The following is a 22,590-nucleotide window of genomic DNA, read 5'->3' on the forward strand; positions in this document are numbered from 1 at the left end:
TTTATTCCACAGTGATTATCGTGCTATAATTTAAGTGACTTTAAATTGCAACACTGCCAATGGGGAAGGCACAGTTTCATTCGTGCTCTAACCCTCCTGGGACATGCCAGCAGTGGTGAAGCATGTAATACTGGAGGAAGAGAGAGATGCTCACATGGGTGGCAAGCCCCTGCCATGACGACCGTGCATCTGGTCTCTGGGACGAACTCACTGCACCACTGCTTTTGCTGCTCCGGATGCCACAGAGCAGCTGGGACCTGTGCACGTGTGGCAAGAGTCCAGTCAGAAGCAAACGATGGGCAACTTCCTCGCCATGGCTGCTTCCAAGTGACCACGCCAGGGGTGAGGCTGTCCCGGCAGCAGGATCCACTGACCGGCAGCTCATATGACGGAGCGTTGCCTCAGTCAGCTCTTCAGGGCCCAGCGCTGGGAAGGTAGCATGCCAACTGGCTGACGCTGCAGCCCTCAGACTTAATTCATTTTTGGTTTGGATTGTTGTAAGTCCTTCCCACTTTCCATAACAGAAACATTTCACTGTGCATAAATCTTAAACTGCTTCATTTATGTGTCAGAGACATTTCTGGATAGGGGTATTTCTAGAGATAAGATTATTTTTATAAGGGCTTTCTATTTAAATAACAGTTGTACTTTTGAAAACGGAGTCCCTTTAGTTCTGGGTCTCTGCCTGGCTTCTCCTTGACAAAACAACACATTTATTACTATGTGTGCTTTTAATCAATGTTTTTTCCTCTGTGCGGTCTGTCTATACTGGTGATCACTCAGTAGATAAGTTAATGCTGTACCAAGCATAGAGAAAGTACATCTGTAACCCTGAGCTGTTTCAAACATGATGGAATTGGTGGGGGGGGGGAGTTGTATGGTTTCAGTTGGATTCACTTCATGCTATAAAATGAAAGTTGAGGCTTAACTGTATAGAAGAAAGTGTGTTTTTGCAAAATGTGGTTGGATCAATAATGTTTCATAAGCATTACATACATATATATTTTCAAAAAGTCCAGGGGAGAAGCACAACTTGGAATGTTCAAACAAGAAGCTTGGACTCCCTCACCACCACCAAAAAAGGGGAGAAAGGTCTTTTAGGATATTTTCAACGTTTTCCTATAATCATTCAAGGGCTGAGTATCTATCCAAAAAGAGGCCACCAAGAAATAAGAAGGAAGTATCAGCATGTTCGGGGAAACCACCATATTTGCTAAATGCAAAAAAAAAAAAGGGGGGGGATCTAACTAGATTCAGGAAACCCCTAAACAGCTGAATAGAGACTGAGCCAGTGGCCAGGGATGACTGATGTGGGAGGGGATGGAAACCGCATATCCTGAAAGGGCATATCCTGAAAGAAGGAATGGCCAGCAGGCTGGACCCCTGAGCAGGAACATTCTACTCCAAAACATGTCCTGCCTTCCCATTTATAGGAAACGTAAGTATGTATGAAAAGTCTTAAAATGGATGGAGGAAACGCTATGTTTATGTGGTTGCTTCCATGGGCTGAATACATTTATGTTCCTAGCAATTCTCTCACACCTGCCAACTCTGTTGTGCAAGCAGCCCCTACTGCTTGCACACTGCTGATTTCATGTCTTCAGGGGCAGCCAAAAATGAACAGAAATCCTAGTTTCTGGAGGAAGGCAGGTTGGCAGAGCTTGCATAGGGAGATCCATTGACCTGCCTTCTACTTGATTCAGGGCTTCCACAAGAAATTGCTACCTCTCCTGTGTGCCAACAGTGGGTCGCACTTGCAGAACTGGCAGGACCTGCTGTCCGGGAAACGGTTGCAGTGGAGTAGAAAGGAATTGGCAGGGGTCACCAGACTGAACCTTGCTGGATTCTGCCTCATACCAGTCTTCTAGCTTGAAATGTACAAAGCATCAGACAACTAAACATTTTTTTCTCCTTAATGTGGATTAAAAGAAAAAGAAAGGGTAAAAGTAAATATGGGATACAAGATCAATAGAACAAGAAATCACCATTTTGTATTTGAGAGAAATGGTAATCTGAACCATTTGAAGAATTCATATACCTGAACACACATGGATCCAAGCAAGAATTAAACTATAGCTAAAAGTTTTCAAGGAATAAAAATATCTTAAGAACTGGAGGTCTGTACACATATTCTGAGGCCTTCCCATGGATCTGAGATGGGATTTTTGGAGCCATAGGATGCTGTCAGTGGCTTCCCCCATTCCGGGTAGGTGACTGTGGAGTAGACAAACCAGTCACGGAACTTCCCCTTCTCCATCCTCCTCCAGCCAACATGGAAAGCTCCAAGGTGACTTCTCTTCCAAGGTAAAAAGAAGAGATGGGAAGAGAGAGAAAGAGGTGAGATGTGAAGAGAAGAGACTGGCATCTGCTTGATCCATGGTCCCTGTTGTCATCCACTCCTAGTTTTACAGAGAGAGAGAGAGAGAGAGAGAGAGAGAGAGAGAGAGAGAGAGAGAGACTGTAAAAGGGCACGTCCTTCTTTCACCCTCTACCGGGCTCCTGTGCTCTGCCTTTCCATCCAAAGTGGGGCTTTGGATACTCAGGGGGATCTGATATTGGATCCTTCTGCCTACTGAGCAGCAGCCTGTTAGGTTTGTAGTCTTCATCTGTGAAGTTTTGGGAGGTGTAGGTTAAATCTAGGCTTAGTCATGCTTAAGGCAGACCCATGGAAATCAGTGGGTCTTAAATGAGTTGATTTCAGTGGCTCTGCTTTAAGTAGGATTAAGCTTGGACCCACTGTGTAAGTTGCTTTTAAAAGCAATTACCCCGCCTTTCTGCCTAACAGACAGACAGGGCAGTTGCTAGCACCCACACTCCAGTTGCAGGAAGGCAAACCTCAGGATGATAGGTACGCAGATTTTCAAGAACAAAGCAAACCATCAAAAGTAACAGAACTCTGCATAAATAACCAGCAGCAATATCACAGCAACTTCTAGCTATTCTCCCAGAGCTCAGAGCTGTCTGAATGATAACAACCTGAAGTTGATACCTGAAAGTCTGCAAGGATGAGAGAAGGCAGCAAGTCAGTGTTCCATACCATACAAGATAGTTTTCAAGGGGCCTCGTTAGCAAAGCCCCCCGAACTGATTGCTGGCTCTAAGGCTCAATTCCAGAATATGTTAAGTGATAAGATAGCATCTTAGAGAGAATGTGCTGAGCATCACAAGTTTTGCCACTGAATAATCAAAAACAGATTCCATACACTTGGGTTTAGCAGAAAGGTCAAAGGGTGATTTCCAGATGGCACTTTTCAGATTAAGCCCTTGTTGCGCTTCATAGACATATCCAGGAAAGAATTTGATATTTGGAAACACAAGCTGTATCCCCAAAGTTCCTTTATGAAAACCACTTGCAATTCTCTTGTTAAAAAAGAAAGAAACAAAAATACAATATGAACAGTTACCGGAAAGCATTAGTTTCATGTAAAATAAAATATCTATTTGCAGTTAAATATAAATATATTCAGACATGCAGGCAGTATGGCATAAATAATAATAATAATAATAAAACATTGTATGTGCTTAACATTGCAATGGGAATGGAACAAGACTAAATTGAATACATAAAATCTTTATTGGATCTCTGGAGGAAGCAAACGGCAAAGCTTTCTTAGAAAAGATGATTGCTTTGTGCCGTTAATGCTAGTCCAACCAGTACTGAACTACCTTACTAATTATGCTCTAGAGAGAAATATACTGCTATGGAAAGCATTCACAAACGTGTGTTCTTGTTTTAGTTATTCATTGATAGCCCTTGTCAGATTGTTTTAGGTACTGAACATCATTAAGTTCATTACTTAAACTAGCATGTTGTAGGTGTCCATCCTCTCTATTCTTTGTATTTAATGATCGTTTGGATGCTATCTTTTTGTCCCTTACACTGAAGGAGCACTTATGGAAAGACCCCTTTGGGCCTATGGAGCTCCTTTCTACTCAGAAAAACAAGTAAAGGCTTAAGTCAATATTTGCAACTATTACTCAGTTAAAGAAACGAGTGTTGCTCAGCTTTATGTGCATCAATCAACAACATTTATTTGATTTGCCCTCGCCTTTCCATTAAAAATTGCACTAAAGATAGATTACCAGACACTTCCTCAGTAACATAATAAAACAAAGGCATCAAAACCATTGCAATACAGCAATAAAACCCAGCGATGGCCTGCTTGATACAGTGGTTTCTGCCTGCGATGAGCTGGACAGGAGAGAGGGACCAAACCCAGCCTCCCTGGGAGGTGACTCCACAGTCAAGTGGCAGCAGTCCAAAGGTGGCAGCGTCAAAGGAAGCACATTCAGAAATCTTAAGAACCAGCAGATTCATATGGAATAAGGCAGGCTTTCCAGTCAGTGGAGGGTTTTATAGCACCTGAATTATGTTCAGAAATAGCCAATGAAGCTGTCAGAGCAATTGAGTTACTTGCTTCCTGTCCATCCCCCATCAACAGTCTGGCTGCACTTCCTGCACCAGCCGAAGTTTCTGAACAGTCTTCAAGGCAATTCCACACAGAGTATATTGTAGAAGCTCGCATGGGATGTGACGGCAGTATGTGGGCCCGCGGCCTGATGGACATCTCTAGGAATGGGAGCAGTTGCCACAGGAGCTTCAGCTGCACGAATGCATTCCTGGCCCCTCCTGGAACCTGGGCATCCAGGTTCAAGGGCAAGTTCGAAAATATACCCAAACTGTGAACCGAGGTGCTCAGGGCAGTGAAGCCCCATCCAGCACAGGTTGACCCCTCATTCCTTGATTTGCCTTTTGATTAATCAGGAGTGCCTGTCTTGTCTGGGTTGAGCTCAGTATGTTTGGTCTCAACTGAGGATGGGAGAGGAATCTGGTTTAGGGGCAGGAATCCACTGGATTCCCTTAACTCGGCTCCCCAGAACCTGGACTGCTTTATCTCTAGCCTAAGTTCAATGTGGCATCAAACACACTGAGTGTTTGCATAGTGTCCACCAGGAGTTGAGTCTTACTGCATATATGGCTGCCACACACCTGCTGAGCAAGCAGAGTCCTGCACACCTGACTTGCGGGCTACGCACATGTGCTGCATGTGCCGCAGAAGGTCGCCAACTGTGCACAAAATGTCACTTGCTGCACAGAAGGGAGCAAAGGTTTTCTAGAAGAGGACAGGCATGAGAGTGTTGCGCTGCAGAGGAGTTCTGCTAGCATCGGCCAGTGTTGAACTTGGCTCAGCTCTCTTTCTAAGCCAATGCTAAGCGCAATGAAGAAGTCAGTGAGTGCAAGACAGTCAGATTCCAGAAGGATCACGGCAACCTTCCTCTCTACATTACCAACATCAAGCATTGATCTAGAACTGGAAAAGCTTCCTTGGATTTGGATGAAAAGAAGACATTGAGCTGCATGTCATCAGCATACCAGATTGATTGATTGATTGATTGATTGAAAGCTTTTAACCGGGATGGCATCTCGGAATGGTTTACAACAATTCCTCCAATTATTGATCAATTCAAATAGCATGAGAATAAAGCAATACATTTTGGAGAAAAGGGCATGCTTCTCTTTTAGATACTGCCAGTGAGGGCTACAGAGTGTAAGTAAAAGTGGATACCTCTTCTAAGATGATGTTTCTTCACTGCAGTTTCTGTACACAAATCTATTATAAATAATCAGTTTTTAAAACAAAATATTAGTCATCTAGTTCAGAGCTATATTTTCAGTTGATTGCTTGTTAGCAGATTTAAAAATCACGTTGCATTCCTAATCATAATGGGTCAATGTTTCTTCGTTGTGAGTACCCAAGAATACTTGACTAAGAGTTGGATGCAGATAAGACTCCTGCTTGATGCAGATATACTGAAATCAGGCAGGGGCAGAGGGGGGAGGGGTAAGTCTGTCCTGAACTAAATCACTGATTTCAAAGGGCCTTACTGGAAGCATCAGTAAGGACACAATCCTTTGCAAGTCTAGTCAGAAAAAAGACCCACAACCCACAGCATGCATGGTTGAATGATGTAGCCTTCTGTTCTGTCTGAACTTGCACAGGACTGTGTCTTCAGACTGGACCCAACCCACTGGGCCTATAGTACATGCGAGGAAAGAGGCCTCTGTGGCAGAGCATGAATTGTGCCTGCAAAAGTTCCATCTCCAGTTTGCTTGTCAGAAAACCTGCTTAAGAACTTGCAATGCCACCATAAGAGTGGGTAAATATTGCTAGGCCAGTGGTCCAACTCAAGTATTCAGCGGCTTATATGAATTTATTTCTATCTAATTTGTATCCTGCTATTCTTGCATCACAAGATAATATGTCCAGGGCAGTTTTGCAGAAGTTAGAAACTATCTATCTATTTCTATCTATCTATTTTTTGATTTATAGCCTGCCTTTTTCCTACAAAGGGCTCAAGGCAGCTTACATCATTCTCCTCCTCCACCTTATCCCCACAACAACAACCCCGTGAGGTAGGTTGGGCTGAGAGTCTGTGACTGGCCCAAAGTCACCCAGTTGGCTCCATGGCCGAGCGAGGACTAGAACCCAGATCGTCTGAGTCCCAGTCCCATGCTCTAAACCACTACGCCACACTGGCTCTGAAATGGGTAAGATCAGTGAATGAATAGAGGCTGCCTGGAAAATGTGCAATGCACACTGCTTTGAATTCCATAATGGAAAAAAGGTGAACAATAAATGCAATCACCAGTCAGTTACTAGTAATAGCTAATTCCTAAACAACTCATAGGTGTTAGTCTTGCTGTAGGATAAGAATCAGCAACATGCTACCCTTCAAGATGTTTGAACTACAACACCCATAATCCCCAGCCAGCATGACCTTTTATCACTCTTTTCTTAAAAGGGAGGGAAGAGGTGTGTGCTGGAATTGGAGCGGGAGTGCACAAAGCAGAACAGATTTACACGGTGTGGGAAGTATCCACAAAAGTGAGACAGAGCAGTGAGGGAAGGAATAGATTTGCCAGTGTCCCCTAGGGATGCAGCCTTTTTTACTTTTCATTTTTAAAAGCTACACAAGTATTTCTGCACCAGAGTTGTATAGTGAGGCTCACTCACGGTTTTGCAAAAACTCCCCCCACCCCGCGCCCCCCCCTGAGAGCAAAACACCCCATCCCTGAGAGAAATTCTTTAAAAATAATATTGCATTTTACAAAATGATGCAGAAGGGGGAAGAAAGGGAGAGCAGTGGCTGTCACAGGAGATGGAGGCCTGGAATCGGTTCCATTTATGGTTGGGCCTTGCGCTGTGCAAAGCCATTGAGTTGGGAGCTGATGGCCCACTGCAGTCTCTACCTCTCCTCCTTCAAACCCACTCTGAAGCCAGGAATAATCTGCCCTCAGAAACCCATGTGTAAGACGACTATATAAATATTGTCAATGTAAAAATTGGCTTACCGACAGGAAACAGAAGGCGTTAGCAAAAGCGAAGAGTTGAGGGTAGGAAGAGGTAATGAGTGGTGTGCCTGGAAAGGTCAATATTGAGATCCGGTTTTGGTTTACCATGTTTATGAATGGCCTTGAAGAGTGCAAAAGTGCAACTTCAAAGGACACACTTGCTGATGACACACAGTTAAGTGAGGGTGGGAACTTCAGCAACAAGGAAACAGGAAAAGCTCGGCCAAAGAGATGAGGAGAAGGGAAAGCTTGAAGCAACATTGACACAAGATCAAGCAGAAAGCAAAGGGTGACATTTTATTCCATGTCAATAATACACATACAGCTACCAGCCCGCTTTGTTCAGCCTACACTGGCCTTCCCCGGCCTGGCACCCTGCAGATGTGCTGGACTACAGCTCTCCCCATGTTGAAAGTTGTAGCCCAACACATCTGGAGGATCCTATCTCAGACGCTTCAGAAGCTGCCTTATACCAAGGCAAGCCATTGGTCCATCTAGCCCAGCACTGACGACACTGACAGGTAGCAGCTCTCCGGTGTTACAAAGAGAGATTTCTCCAGCCTGAGCTGGAAATGCTGGGGATTGATCCTGGGACTCAGTAGCAGTGGATGAACTCTGACAGAGCTATAAAGCCAGTGAGTCTCAAGGGCAGGGAAGAGATAGCTCCTAAGCTGGTCTTTCCTCGTTTGAAATGAAGGGAAGACACTTGCCCGATGGTTTTGGGACTGAGCAGTGCGGCAGCTGCTAAAGTTGAAAGGAATGACTAAGCCATGAACTGGCGTATCATCATCATCCCACAATCTTTGTTCTGCCAAACTTGGTAGGGCAGCAGCAGGCTAATGTTAGGCACACAATGTGCAATAAACTTACAACAGGTCATTAGCATGATGCAAATGTGAAAGAAAGGGGCAACAGTGACTGCTCCTTTTCCTTGTTATTCCTTCTTTTTCACTTTGAGAGTTAATAAGTTAAGTGTGCAGGTAGCAACAGCATGGAAGAGGTGCAGGAAAAGCTAGAGAGCCCTCCCAGGATGGAAGCCTTAGCAGTAGCCTGGTGATCAACCCCCAGACTGGACATTTAGGAACAAAGTAAAACAAACCATTTGAGAGGTGCTGGTTAACTACATACAGAGTATTTTAAAACATATGTGAAGCAGCATTGGGAATCTGAAAAGGACGATCCAGCATTCTAGTATCTTAGTCCAGATGAGTCAGGCTTCCCGCTGACCCAATCCCAGGGAAGAGACAATTCCTTGGCACACCTTACACCCACTAAAGGAGTCCTGATGTCTGGAGCAGGCCAATCTCTCGTTCCTTACAAGCTGCGCAGTGGGCATAATCATTGCCAGATTCTGAATAGTGGGGGCTGAACCCCCTGAAGCTCCATCAAGGTTGCCCAGTGAGGCTTCTCCCCATGAGTGTGAGAGTCAGTCTGCCCTGGAAGAGGTGGGGGGCTGGGGTCAGGAGGGGAGGGGAGCAGATGCAGGACCCAGTCCTGGACCCAGTAAGGAAGCACCAGGAGCTGCTCAGCCGGAGGGGCTCCGTTGCTCTCGCCTTCTAGCTCTTCGACTGCAAGAGCCTATGGCCTTCCAGAAAGGGAGGGACTGCAGGGGAGTTTCCAGCTTATAGCCAGCTCTTTACATGCCCAGAGGCCACCTGAGAACCCAGTGACCCCTTTGGCCCCAGCCTGGCTGAGATTTCGGACTCTCCTGCCTCCTCCCAAGCTCTCCAGAGACAGGCCAGGTGGGACGCTTGCAGTCATCCTCTAAGCACCTCTCTGTGCAAAAGGAGACCCTTTGCGCAGGGCCTACTCAGGAGCAAGGGTTCCAGTCTTCCCTACTGTGATCACATGCACTGGATTTCCATTTAAGCTGCAGTAATTATTTCTAAATTTGCACCTATGCCTATAAATCGCCAGCCATGAATGTTCTCTGTTTTAATGATGCTGAAGTGGCCACTGCAAGGGAAGAACAAAGAGGAGGTGGCAAGGAGGAGGTGTGCCCACCTGGGACAGCTCCTGGGACCAGTATCCTTCCAGGCCTGGTACTGGGACCAGCACCAGTGCACATGTGGCCATCCCTTTACACTGCATTAGCACAGAGCTCAAACACAGATGCTCCCCAGAGCAGGGCAAACCAAAACAGCCCAGAGCATTTCATAGTTAAATGAAGGAAAGTTTGGAAAATCTCTAAGTTGATCTTTTTTATTACTTTATAGCACTAAAAGCTGTTTAAAACCACATTTGCACAGCCGCTTGTTATATTCCATCATAAAGCAGGCTGCACTTAGAGCTAAAAGGTAAAGAGGTGCAGTTATATATAGTCATTCATTTCATATGGCAGATTTTACATTCATGAAAAAGCATACTTGAAAAGAGACCTATATTTGTGAATTGTTTTTTAAAATGTGCAGTTTTACACTGCCCTCTTAGCAAGCCATTTTATGGCTTGGTAAAAGGCAGTGAAACACCTTACATCTCACTAGAGACGTCTTTATACAGTTCTCTCCTGACCGATCAAGAATGAGGCCTTAAAACACATTGGGAATTTCCAGTAAATTTATTTTTCAAAAAATAATTTCTTTCCATTTTCTACTGGCACATAAAAGTTTTCTTGAAAAATTGGTGGATCTCCAGAGAGGCAGGTATCTGTAACCTGCCAGAGGCCGGGTGCCACATCCTTCATCAAATTGTGAAACATTTGAACACAAAAAAGAAGGAGGTTTAAGGTTTGTATTCTTTGCTAGGAAAACCTGCCCTGACATTCTGTGTCCAGCTCCTGTTTAGCAAGACTTTAATCGGCCTTACCTGAAATAATAGTAATAATATCATCAATATCATCATCAAGGAAACAATCTTATGCATTTTTAGACAGAAAAAGTGTCTACCACCTTCAGCGTGGCTAGCTGGGACATCCTGGGAGTGGTGGAACTCCTTTGATCTCTGCAGACCCATTACTGACCATACAAGTGATTCCCATATAGCTGTATGTCTTCCCATCTACCCCACTGCCATCAGACTCCTCTCCCATTAGTACTCATCTCCACAGTTTCATTGTCATATATCTGAACTTGGCTGGCCACTTATGAATCACCAAAAAGAGGACTCAAGAGGATAGCTATTTGCATAACACGTGTTTATGTTGATTTTTATGTATAAATGCATATTTAGAAACAATGATTATAATGCAAGGAGGAATATGGAACATAGCCATGAGATGAAACAGCTACTGTTTCAGCACTCATTACTGATGGGCAATAGTTCTTATATTTCTGTATTTTTAAACTGGGTAAAATTTTAAAGACAGCTCTGAAAATGGAGCATGGCCATGATGCCATTTCAAGAAAGAGTTGTCCTCCTTGAAGGAAAACACATTGCCAGTGTTGGGGATTCAAGTCGGGCGATTCGCTCCCAAGTTCGACTCAAGTCGCATCAGCAGTGAGACTCAGACTCCACTTGGGAGCAACAAGGAATGACTCAATTTGAGATTTCTACGTTTTTTACAACTGAGTCACTCCAGGACCTCTCATGTGGCAGGACATCCCCGAAGGCAGCCACAAACACATCAGAGGTGGTGGGTGGGAGGGAGGGACTTTCCAGGGGGTGGGGGCAGGATGGGAATTTTATTTGTTTAAATAAATTGTGGTTGAAGTCAAGGACTCCAATGCATCACCGAGATAAGTGCAGATGGGAACATCGGGGTGGGGGGGGGGTGTTACAACTCTTCCATCCCCCACACACGCTACCACCACCTCCCTTTTCTCTGTTAGTGTTGGCTCTTGAGATGCGAGGAGAGACTTGAGACTTGACTTGAATTTCTTGGAAAGACTTGAAAGCAAAGACTTCAGACTTGACTCAAGACTTGGTGTAAAGGACTTGAGCACACCCCTGCACATCACCAACCTAAGACAGGCTTTTGTGGCAGTCGGGATGATGGTTTTCCAGCGGGATGACAGCATGGGATCAGGACAGCATGGAGCTCAGAAACATGTTCCAGAATGCAACTGTCCCTTCAAGTGGCCAGTTCCACCATGCCTTTTTTAAATCATTAGAATGTCTTTTGCTTATGCCTGCATTTAAATAAAATTCAGGACATTCAAGTCTCCTGTGCAAATCAGCATTTATTAAGATAACCAATGCACTTTCAAGCCAGAAAGGCCAACTTTGGCTTGTTTGCTTTCACCTTGGCTGGATTAACATTCCCTGCAATTATCTTAAAGAAACAATACACCATAATCATGATGTGTAGTTTTGCCCAAAAGTTTTTGGCTTATTAATTAGTGAAGGTCCATTTGAATGAGTGGGATCAACACTCAGCAGTAAGACTGAGCTTTAAAGACATTCATCCATTTTTCAGATGGTGATTTGCTTCTGGTGTATTTTTCTCCTGTAAATGTAAATAGGGAAGGTGCGATTTCTTTGTTATGTACAGCAGGACAGAGCTGGTAGATCTCCTACTTATTTGAAGCAGATTAGCAAGGATTTCTGACTTATAAATATTTAACAATGGCAACAGCAAATTATCCCCCCACCCACACAGACACACACGTGTACACAGCTGAAAATAAAGTTTAGGGTAAGTAAGTTTGTGTGGAAAGACTGTAAGCTTAATTCAGATCTGATACTTAAAATAAATTCTTGGCTCCAAAAGTCATCAATTCGAAGTGCATGCATTTTGTTCTAGCTCTGGTTGGTGAATCTCACAGTTCTGCTAAAACATACACACATGTATGAACACACACAAAGAGAGAGAGAGAGAGAGAGAGAGAGAGAGAGAGAGAGAGAGAGAGAAGATCCCACAAGCCTGAAACCTGCCCTCCTCTACTAACATAGAAACATAGAAACAGAACGAATTTGTTTCTTGCCTTGAAGAGGCCTCCTGGGCCATCTAGTCTGACCCCTAGCTCCAGTCGTCTCCGCTTATGACATGCCCACCATGTGCATGTCCAGACCATTGCTGAACACCCTCGCTGATGGGGCCTCAACCACCTCCTGTGGAAGCCCATTCCATACCCCCGGGGTCCTAAGTGTCAGGGAGTACTTCCTGGCATCCAAAATGAACCTTGGTTCCCTGAGCTTTGGCTTAACTGAGCACTTATTTAGCATGAATCATAGCAGTCGTTCCATGAATGACTGGCTGGCGGTGCTTTTCTTGGCCAGGGCGGCTGTTCACAGCATTTACGCTATAGCCCTTCCTAGAGGTTGTAGGGGCAGGAAGCAGGGTCAATGGGTTGGAGCCTCAGCTATCACTCCACAACCTGAGCACCGTGTGGTCCAGTGCCTCGAGTATCAGGCTTCCAGCATCCATGAAGCTCCCTGGCTGACTTTGGCACAATCGCTCTCTCTCAACCTAAAGTACGTTGCAGGATTGTTGTACGGTTCAAGCAGGTGTCAGAGAAAAGTCCACCTTAGAGGAAGGGCAGGATTAGAGGTGAACTGGTATTCACCAGGTATTCTCAGAGGATATTTTCTCTCCCCGTGCCCAGAAAAAGAAGGTGATGTCACAGAATTTTCTCTGAACATTTGCCACAATTTCTTTGGTATGGCTGCCCACTTGCTCTCCATAATCCGCCGAAACAGTGGGCCTGAGGTACTATGAGGGATGCAAAATGGTGGCCCGGGTCCCAGTGCAGTTGTTGGTCCTGCCACTTATGGCAACTGCAAATCTCCACCCCTTCCTCATCCTCACTGCTAATGGGAAGCCTTAGAGAAACTGTGGGAAAATTTCTCCTTCCCTTGGAGAAATTCAGTGAAATGCCCCCTCCTTTCCAATCTCCCTACCCACAAATAGGGTTGAAGATTCCTGGGGGCCATTTTCACACAGTTCTAGGCATAATATGTCACCTCGGGGCTCTTATTAGGGCTGAAAGGCCCCTCAGAAATGTATAAATTCAGAACTTCCATAAATAAATATAATCTCCATCATCTGATGTGGATTTTTCTCATGTTCTTGGTCTGTAAGAGAGTGGCTAGATGGAGTGGTAGCTTGACATATTAAAGTTTAAACCAACTTGCAAGCTAACCAAAATAAAAGGGGAACAAACATCTGCATATATACCCACCACCCATATATTAAACATGCAAACACTGGACTCTTTAAGCACAACTTGAGTCCTTCAGTTGACATGAAGAGAAATATCTTAAGGGAAAAATGGTTGAGTTCATAAAGATGGAGTCATAGAACTCCCCCTTTTTAAGACTCAAACTTTCCACTATGATAAAACCAGAAGCTAGCATTAATATAAGTTAGTTTTGACATCCATTGTTCAATGTCACTGGAGGTTCATATTATTTCTGTAAGGGAGAACAGTGGTTAATTCAGAGCTCATGGGATTTTAAAAGAAAAACATAAATCATTTTTTCCTCCTCCTATCAATCTGTGGCTTGTGAAAATCTAGAAGGATGAATAAGCCATACAAACTGGCAAGTAGAATTAGCAGCAGTTAAAACAACTCTGTAGTCATAAACAGTAAACAAAACATAGTAACCAACTGAAACACAAGAGATTGTTGTATCACAGGAGTGCAAATTATTAATTTAATGATTTTGCAAATACAAAATTAGGCCAACGGTTCCCCCTGTGGCCATTGTTAGGTACTGCAAGTCCAAACACAGAGACAACTGGCCCCCTCAATGGCACATACGTACTTGGAAATGCTTGCAAGAGGGTAAGGGAGAGCATCCAGCTAGCTTCTGTGTGGTGCCTTCACCAACATTTAGTTTTTCTTAAGATGTCCTACAACTCCTAGAATGTTCCAGCCAGTTGTAGGATGATTTCACAGGACTTCTTACTATCTAAACATGGGATTACTTCCTTTAAAAAATAATAGGCCCTGAATGGTCCCCAGATATTGCACAGTTTTCATTTTCAAAGGTAGCCTAAAAACTGTGGTAGAGGACATGTCCTCCGAAACACCATTTGACTGGGTGAGTATTGGCCTTCTGAAGATCTTGTTTGCTGGTATTCTTTCCTCCAGCTGTGGCATCTCCTTCCTTCGTGGACCAGAGACATGGCTGAGCCAATCCAGTGAGTGAATCAAATAGTGCATAGAAAGTGATTGTGGTGTCACAAGACAATGTGGCCAACTGAATCACCAAAGGAGCAACATCACTGAGCTTCTGTGAGGGAACTTGGGAATGGGGCAACTAGGGCAAATGAAGCAAGCATTTCCTCAAGGTGCACCCTCCCCACAGAAAATTGCCAAAAAAGGAGGCTTTTTCAGCAGTGCCAAAACTGTGGTCAACCCATCCCAGCTCCCCAGCTATGAATAATAGTTTCAGCCCAGTGCTAGGTAAATATAGTTTATTCTAGAGTGGGAAGGTTTTTTCTTTTAACATCACATAGCATTTCTCCTGTGGGCAACTTCAGCTGTGTCAAGCAGAGACAAAGTATATATGTTCTCCCTTTGGGCTAGGTTTGCCCTCAGTAGCATCCGCATATAGACAATTTTGATTAGTTTGTGGTCTTCTGACATCCATTATAGTCAGGAAATGATCCTTGAATGCCTGTGATCACACTAAGGGAGTGATCCTATTGCCCCAAGACATCGCCTGGGGGCCAAAGGATACTTCAGATTCATAGTTCTGAGGTTGGGACAGAGCTCCAAACTTGGAGTTGGGAATTCACAGTCCAGTCCCAGTCCCCCACTCCCTCCCCATCATAGCTGACATGGATAGAACGGCATCAGCTGCCTTTCTGGAGCTGAGAAATAGACTTTGAAGAAGAAATGAAGAGGCCGGGGACTGGAGAAGCCAGAATATGAGGAATCCTGCTAGCACTCCAGCTTTCTCCCCAGCCTTCTGGTGAAAATGCAAAGTAAAGGGTATGGGGAGAGATAAAAGAGTGCCCCTCTGCACTGGAAGCTTATAAACATCTGAGTTTGGGGGGTTATGAGGATGGAGGGCACAACCCATAGAATACCAGAGACTTCCCCCACACAGTGACCTTCAGAAATTAAATTATCTAGATGTTTGGGGAAGGGAGGAGGAAGTTATATTCTGCAGAACAATAAGCATTAAGGTGACAGCAGATAGGAGATGAAATTGCAATGAACAGGGCCAAAATTCAACTGCATTTGCATAACTTTAGATGGATTCTCCACTTGACCATAGTTCAGGAGCTAATTTCTGCTAGCAGAGAGCTAATTTGAGCTAATGGAACAACATAGTTGAATACTGCCCAAAACCTGGAATGCACTTATGTGCCAAAATCCATAGTTTTCCAAATTTTACAGTGCACTTCACAACTCAAATTGTGCACAAATATGCTAATATTATTAAGGGAAAGTACAGATAGAAATGCTATCCATTTGATTATGGAAACATCCCTTGCGAAAAATGTGCAGAGCAGGAAAATGCAAACTAAACTGTTCATAATGGGATAAAAGTACATGAAATGCATCCTTTATTTTCATACTGACATTTGTTTGTTTGTTTCTGAATTCACAAATTGATGAGGAAATGGGCTGAACCAAACTTACAGTTAGGAAAATGAGAAACTGAGCAAAACCATAATTGACAGATGAGCTCATTCCAGCGGGAACTCAGATTAGGGCTTTCTGAGTAGTGGTGCCCATTTGTGGAACTCTCTTCTCCGTGAGGTTAAGTTGGCTGGCTCCTTCCTGATTGTCCTTTTGATGGCTGATAAAACCCATAAAAACCCATCCATGAGAACCTTCGAGCTATTGGGTGGTGTAAAAATGAAGCAAGAAAGTAAAGAAGTCAATAAATAAAACTGTTCTTCTGAGCTTTTTGTAGCTAATGTCACCTTTGATTTTAGGAAGCACCCCTGCTTTGTTGCAATGTATGAATTTCTTTGGGATTCATTGTTGTTGTTTAGTGTTGTATTTTATTTGATTTTGCGGTCTTGTTCCAAATTGCTTCAAGCTTGTGCCTGGTTTACTATACAGTATTCTATATTATATAATGTTTTCATATTATATAATGAAAATATATGTTTTCATTATATTTATATCTAATAATGGATTTCATAAATCCAGTTTTATTCCAGTAGCTGATCAGCCATTTCTGAACTGAGCGAAGGAAAAATTGTCCATTGCTATTTTTTAACTTTTAAAATTTTGCTGTGGCACAAACTGACCAAGAACTGACAGATGTTAAATACAAACAAATAAAATTATGGGGGAAATGATCCACCCATGTTTATCATTAATTGAAGACTACTGGGAAAACATGATGAACATCAAGAAAAGACATAATCTGATTTCATCATTGCGAAGCCCTAAATGGCTCGATTCTTTATAGATCACCCTGATACTCTACTGTAAAAAAATTTAGTCAAGCAAAAACTCCCTCATGTATGTGCCAAAGGGAATAGCCAGGGCACATCTGCCCGTGCCAGTTCAGCAAAAGCCAGCCCTGCACACTCATGTTTGGGCTGGTTTTTAATGGCCAGGTTTAAGCAGGTATGGAGTAATTTTAATTAGTTTTAGTGTGTATTATTTTCCATTTAATGGATGCCTTCTTGTTGGTGTTATTCCATTGTTGCTAGAAGTGTTGGGACTTGCCCTTAGCCTAGGGGATAGTCTGAGAGTGAGTGTAATTCCTCTCTCTTCTCTTTCATTTATGAAACCTTCAAATGAAAATGCAGTTTTTCTTATGGTTTTCCGTCAAGGTCATACGAGCTCTCCGGAATTCAAGAACAGAGATTAAGGGTTGAATGCAGGATCTGCCTTACATGGATGGAAGGGCTCTGCGCACAGTTGGTGGCCCTGCCTGATTCAGGAGATCCCCCTTTCACCCATGCGCCACAGTTCATTCCCTTCAGTAGGGACACTCCATGTGTTGTTTTCAAGGGGCTGGAGCGGCTTCCATGGGAAAGAGAAATCTACTTTTGCCAGTCCAGCAGTTATACCTCAATATGGATCCAACCCTATACCTGCTGAAGAGACTCCTGAGTTGATTCTCTTTTACTTTGGGCTCCTGAAGCCAAGAAGCAAGATTATGACTGTTGAAGAGGCTTCTTCTGATGCCTGTGGTTGGTTGCCACTTCCTTCTGGCTCTCCTGGCAATGTAAGAACATACTGACCATGTGAAACTCTGCCGGGAAGGAGCCGGAGAATGCTTTCTAAGTTGCAGGGCTAGCATGGCTCTTCCAGTATGATCCCACCTCTCCCCAGTAATTTTGGAGTGAGAAAAACTCAAGTCATTTATCATGGCCAGAATCCAGCAAAGCTCTCATGCATGCCTTCCTGTGAGGTGGTGGGAAAACTCCCTTGCAGAGACTTCTTTGTTGGACTACCACACTTGTTATTATGAGTCTGATCCTCATATTCAATTTCATCTTCTTAGAAAGTGCCATCTGCATCACAGCTTTGTGTGAGCTCTTTCGTTGTGATAACTGCCTCTGCATAACCAATTCCCTGTACACTGTGAAAAGATGTGATCTATGTATTTCTTTGTGGAGAGATAGCAGGTATCATCATCATCATCATCATCATCATCATCATCATCATTAGATTTATATCCTGGTTTTTCCTTATAACAAACTCAAAGTGGCTTACATCAACCACTTTTTCATTGCCATTTAATTTGCAGCCTCAAAAAAGTACAATTATGGTTGAGGTGATGGACCTTCCAGCCCCTGAAAACTACAACTTTATTTGATTTATATCCCACCCTTTTCTTTCTTAAAAAACTCAAAGTGGCTCACATCACTCTCCACCTGCTGCTCTCAATCTTATTTCCACAACAACCACCTTGTGAGGTAGGTTGGGCTGAGCATTTGTGACTGGCCCAAAGTCAGCCAGTTGGCTCCATGGCTGAGCGGGGACCAGAACCCAGATTGCCTGAGTCCCAGTCCACACTTTTAACCACGACACCGCATTGTCTCTTTACAGCCTTACTTGCAATATTCATGTGGAACAGGATATCATACCATACTATGATTCATATCAAGAACTTGAAGTCCATCAGTTGGTCCCCTAGGCACTATTGCTTCTTGGTGTAATCCTGCATCTGCCTGAGGCAACTCTGCAGCTTCCTTCAGAGCATAATAATCAAGCAGGATCCGCACCACCTGTGTGACTTTTCCAGAGAATGCTCTTCAATGGCTCCATGGTCAGGTTCAATACATTGTCTTAAAGTATCTGCCACCACTGAACTGAGACAAAGAATAGCACAAAGACTTGTGAGCCACATCAGAAAGAGCAGCAGATTCCTTTGATGAATCTAAAACTACCAGACTGAGAGAATGACAGCCCCAGGGTATGAAGAATGCTCATCAGTTCAGTGTAAATAGACTTGCCTTTTTGGGGTCACTGGCTCTTTATACCATTACCATAAACTTGGCCACAACAGTCCTTAATGTCAGTTTCCCTCAATGTCTTCAGCAAGAACTGTGCAAATATTCCACTTGATTTGTGAACTGTCCTGAATTCCACAAAGCATTCCTTTATACAGATCTTGCTCTCACTGCAAACATTATCTTCTCTGAGCAACTTACATCAGGCTTACAATCCGACATGACAAAGTATCACTTGCCATTGTCCAAGGTGTTCTGCACATTTCCTTGGCCATAAGGACTATTCATAATAGTTTTCCTGCAGGAGTGATCATGGCATTTCTTTGAAGGTACATGCCACAAATGCTCTCCCATTACCTCATCACATTTGCCAAGCAGCTGTACAAGCCCCAGAAATTTTCCGATGTTGTCTGTGCTCAGCTTGTCCAAAGATCCCCGGAACGCCAAGATGTGTGCTGCCAGGAACAGTGTAATATCCATTAGGCTTTTGTGCATACCCTTCCAATGGTAATTTCTTGGTTTATACTCTGATGTTTGACATCAGTGTGCCTAGATTTTGATGCTGTCCACTTGCAGTGCACAGTGAAGTGCTTGGGGGACTTTCCATACTGTTTTGCTCTGGAGTTTCTAGATGTTGATCCTGGTACTTCTAGAAAAGAGATGGCACTGGCAAAGGCCTCATCTGCAAATGTTTTGCAGATGATGCAAAGAGCCTTCTTGGTGCTCTTTGAATAAACAAGCGAGTTCCTTTTCAGTTTCACATCGTAATTGAGATTGTCTCCGCAGAAGGGGTTCAGAAATTAGAGTTGTTCTCATCTAGAGGAAATGGCATATCTCCCATTTCAATTGGCCCATTAGAAATCACGGCATCTACATTGCTTTTGGCCACAGTGCTGGATCAGATGTACCTACCACTGATAGGGGCACTAGCTGGGGCTCTTTCTCAGCCCTTTCATTAGAGGCAGAGCTCTCACCATCTCCTACATTAAAGACACTGGGTCATCTACACTGTCCTCACCAAGCACGCCCAATCCACATTCTGGCTAGCATGACATGAAGAATCCACTGCTTTAGACGGCTGAAGGATCTTCATCATACTACCTGCAACAGGCTCTGTCACTGGGCTTTGCCCCAGCCAGCTGTTTAGAAGGCACTTTCACACATATCCCCGTCAAGACGCTTGCACGTACCCTACTGGGGAGGTCCTGTTGGTGGAAACAGGCTTATGCTACAAAACTAGTTGCCATACAAGGCAGTTACTAGGTTTAGTCATGTGGTTACCACAGCTCTGTATTTGCGGCAATGGGCACAGAACTGCAAAGTTTAAAAAAATGAAACAGCTAGGAAAGAAAACTAAAGAGTCCTGGGATATGGTGGCAATGAAGATAGCTTCCTTTTAAAGTAGTCAAGACCACTCCAACAGAGGGCTTTCTTGATATGTTGGAGCTCAGGGAGGAGACCTAGCAGAGGACGCCATTTTCTGTGTACTGAACATAATGCAGAACATAGGCCTCTGTCAGGACAAAACGAGGGAGAGCTCTGCCATAATATGGCTACTAAAATCCTGACAGGATAGGTGCTAATTTGAGGCTTAAGATGGCTGTAAAACGTAGAAATGTAGAAACAGAGTGGGTCAGAAGGGGTCTCCCGGGCCATCTAGTCTGACCCCCGGCTCCAGCAGGCTCTGTTCACAACATGTCCACCATGTGCATGGCAACCCTATCCTTGAACACCCTCACCAATGGGGCCTCAACCACCTCCCATGGAAGCCCATTCCATACCCTCGGGGTCCTAACTGTCAGGAAGTGCTTCCTGGCATCCAAATTGAACCTTGTTTCCCTGAGCTTCATTCCACTGGAGCGCGTCCTGCCCTCCTCTGCAGGAGAGAACAGGTCTCTACCCACCTCCATGTGACACCCCCTCACATACCTGTATGTTACCAACAGATCCCCTCTGAGTCTTCTCCTCTCCAGGCTGAAAAGACCCAGTTTCCTCAGTCTCGCCTCATATGGCTTTCCCTGCAAACCAGCCACCAACCTTGTGGCCCTACACTGCACGGACTCTAACCTGGCTATATCCTTCCTGTAATGAGGGGCCCAAAACTGAACACAATACTCCAGTTGTGAGCACACCAGAGTCATATAGAGTGGTAGTAATATCTCTCTCGATCTAGAAGCCACACTTCTATGGTGGCATTTGCCCTCTTGACCACCGCATCACACTGCTGACTCATGTTTAGCCTGCAGTCAACCAGTACCCTGAGGTCCCTTTCACAAGTGCTGTTCTCCACCCACTTGTCCCCTAACCTGTACTTATGACACCCATTTCTATGCCCCAAGTGCAAGACCTTGCACTTATCCACATTGAATGCCATCCTGTTGTCTCCTGCCCACTTCCATAGTCTGTCCAGATCCTTTTGGATCTGGAGTATCTGCTTTTCAGTTGTGCCCACTACCCCAGTTTTAGTATCATCTGCGAATTTGATCAGCAGACTGTTCACCCCTTCTTCCATGTTGTTGATGAAAAGATTAAACAGGATCGGCCCCAGGACAGAGCCCTGGGGGACCCCGCTTGTCACTGGCCGCCATCCCAATGATTCCCTGCTAATGGTTACCTTCTGCTTTCAGTCAGTCAACCATGTCCTAATTCATCGGACAGTGCACTGGTCTATCCCAAAACTCCTCAGTTTCTCCACCAGGATATCATGGGGCACTTTGTCAAAGGCCTTGCTGAAATCCAGGCAAACCACATCCACTGCATCCCCTCCATCTAGCCACCTTGAAAACGTATCCTTGGCAGGGTGGAAAGGAGGGGCTTACCTATTAACTAGGTTTGTAGCCCAAGTGGAAAGGAATATTGTTAATCATATTTCTATATGGGGTAAAATATGTTTGGGCAGAAAGAGGGGTAAGATCGGTCAGGGTTATGATTGGCCCAGGCCAAGTAGTTGCAGTTTATTGGAAGACGAAAAGGAACCGGGAAGGCTTGAAGGAAGGATTGTGTGGCAGGGCACAGAAAAAGACCTCTGAGCCTTGGGGGAAAGTCTTCATGGCGTGAAGGAGTGAATGCTACCTAGGATTTCTAGGCAAGATGCCACCGGAGAGCAATTTTCCACAGCAGCTACCAAAGGAAAAGTGTAGGAGTGGTATGAGGCCAGGCCTTAAGGGAAGAATTCCTAAGCGAGCAGGCTGCTCAGTCTGAGCTCTGGGAAGCAGAAAGCTGTGCCAGAAGGGATTTGGCATTTGGAGGAGATATGCAGGAGAAACACAACCCAACCTCGTTCCCTTGCCCCCGTGTAAGAAAAAAACAGCCCTTTGGCCATTCTACTTGTGACCAGGGCAAGGAGGAACTTGAGGTGAGAATTCTCGGGTGTGTACAGATGATCTCACCTGTGCCCCAATGGCACATCTGTTTCAGGCACTTCAAGCATCAAGGTAACACTACAAGGCTGTCCACGTGGAGTGGGGGTGGGCACCAAAGCATCCCTTGCCCATGACACGAGTTATCTTACAGGTAGGATAAGGCAAGCCAAAATCCAAGTCCACACAAGGGTATGTCCTGGACTGGCACCACAGCACTCATCAGGCTGCTTCGCTTCTACACTAGCCCTTCGTCCATGGACGGTTGAGAGAGAATAAACAGATGAATAAACAGTGCAAAAAGACAGAAATGATTGGCCTATTACATAAGAATTCTTTACCATTCTTAAGAGATAACATATCCTCAGCTGTGCTCATAAAGTAACTGGCCCTACTTTGAAAACAGTTCAGCCCATCCTTTTCTGTTTACACAGAAAGGGAGGTGTCTCGACATTATTGTGAGGAATTAATCCCTTGTTTACTGGATTGTTCTTCCATGAATTATCCATCCCACGTAATTACGTTCCTAAAGTTCATTTGGATCTGTCTTGATATTATAAGCATTCGAGCTCCTGAAAGAGTTCCATATTAGTTGTGTCTTTAATTCCTTATTTTCTG

This window comes from Varanus komodoensis, unplaced genomic scaffold, assembly GCF_004798865.1.
Source record: "Varanus komodoensis strain SLA01 unplaced genomic scaffold, ASM479886v1 scaffold1, whole genome shotgun sequence".
NCBI lineage: Eukaryota > Metazoa > Chordata > Lepidosauria > Squamata > Varanidae > Varanus > Varanus komodoensis.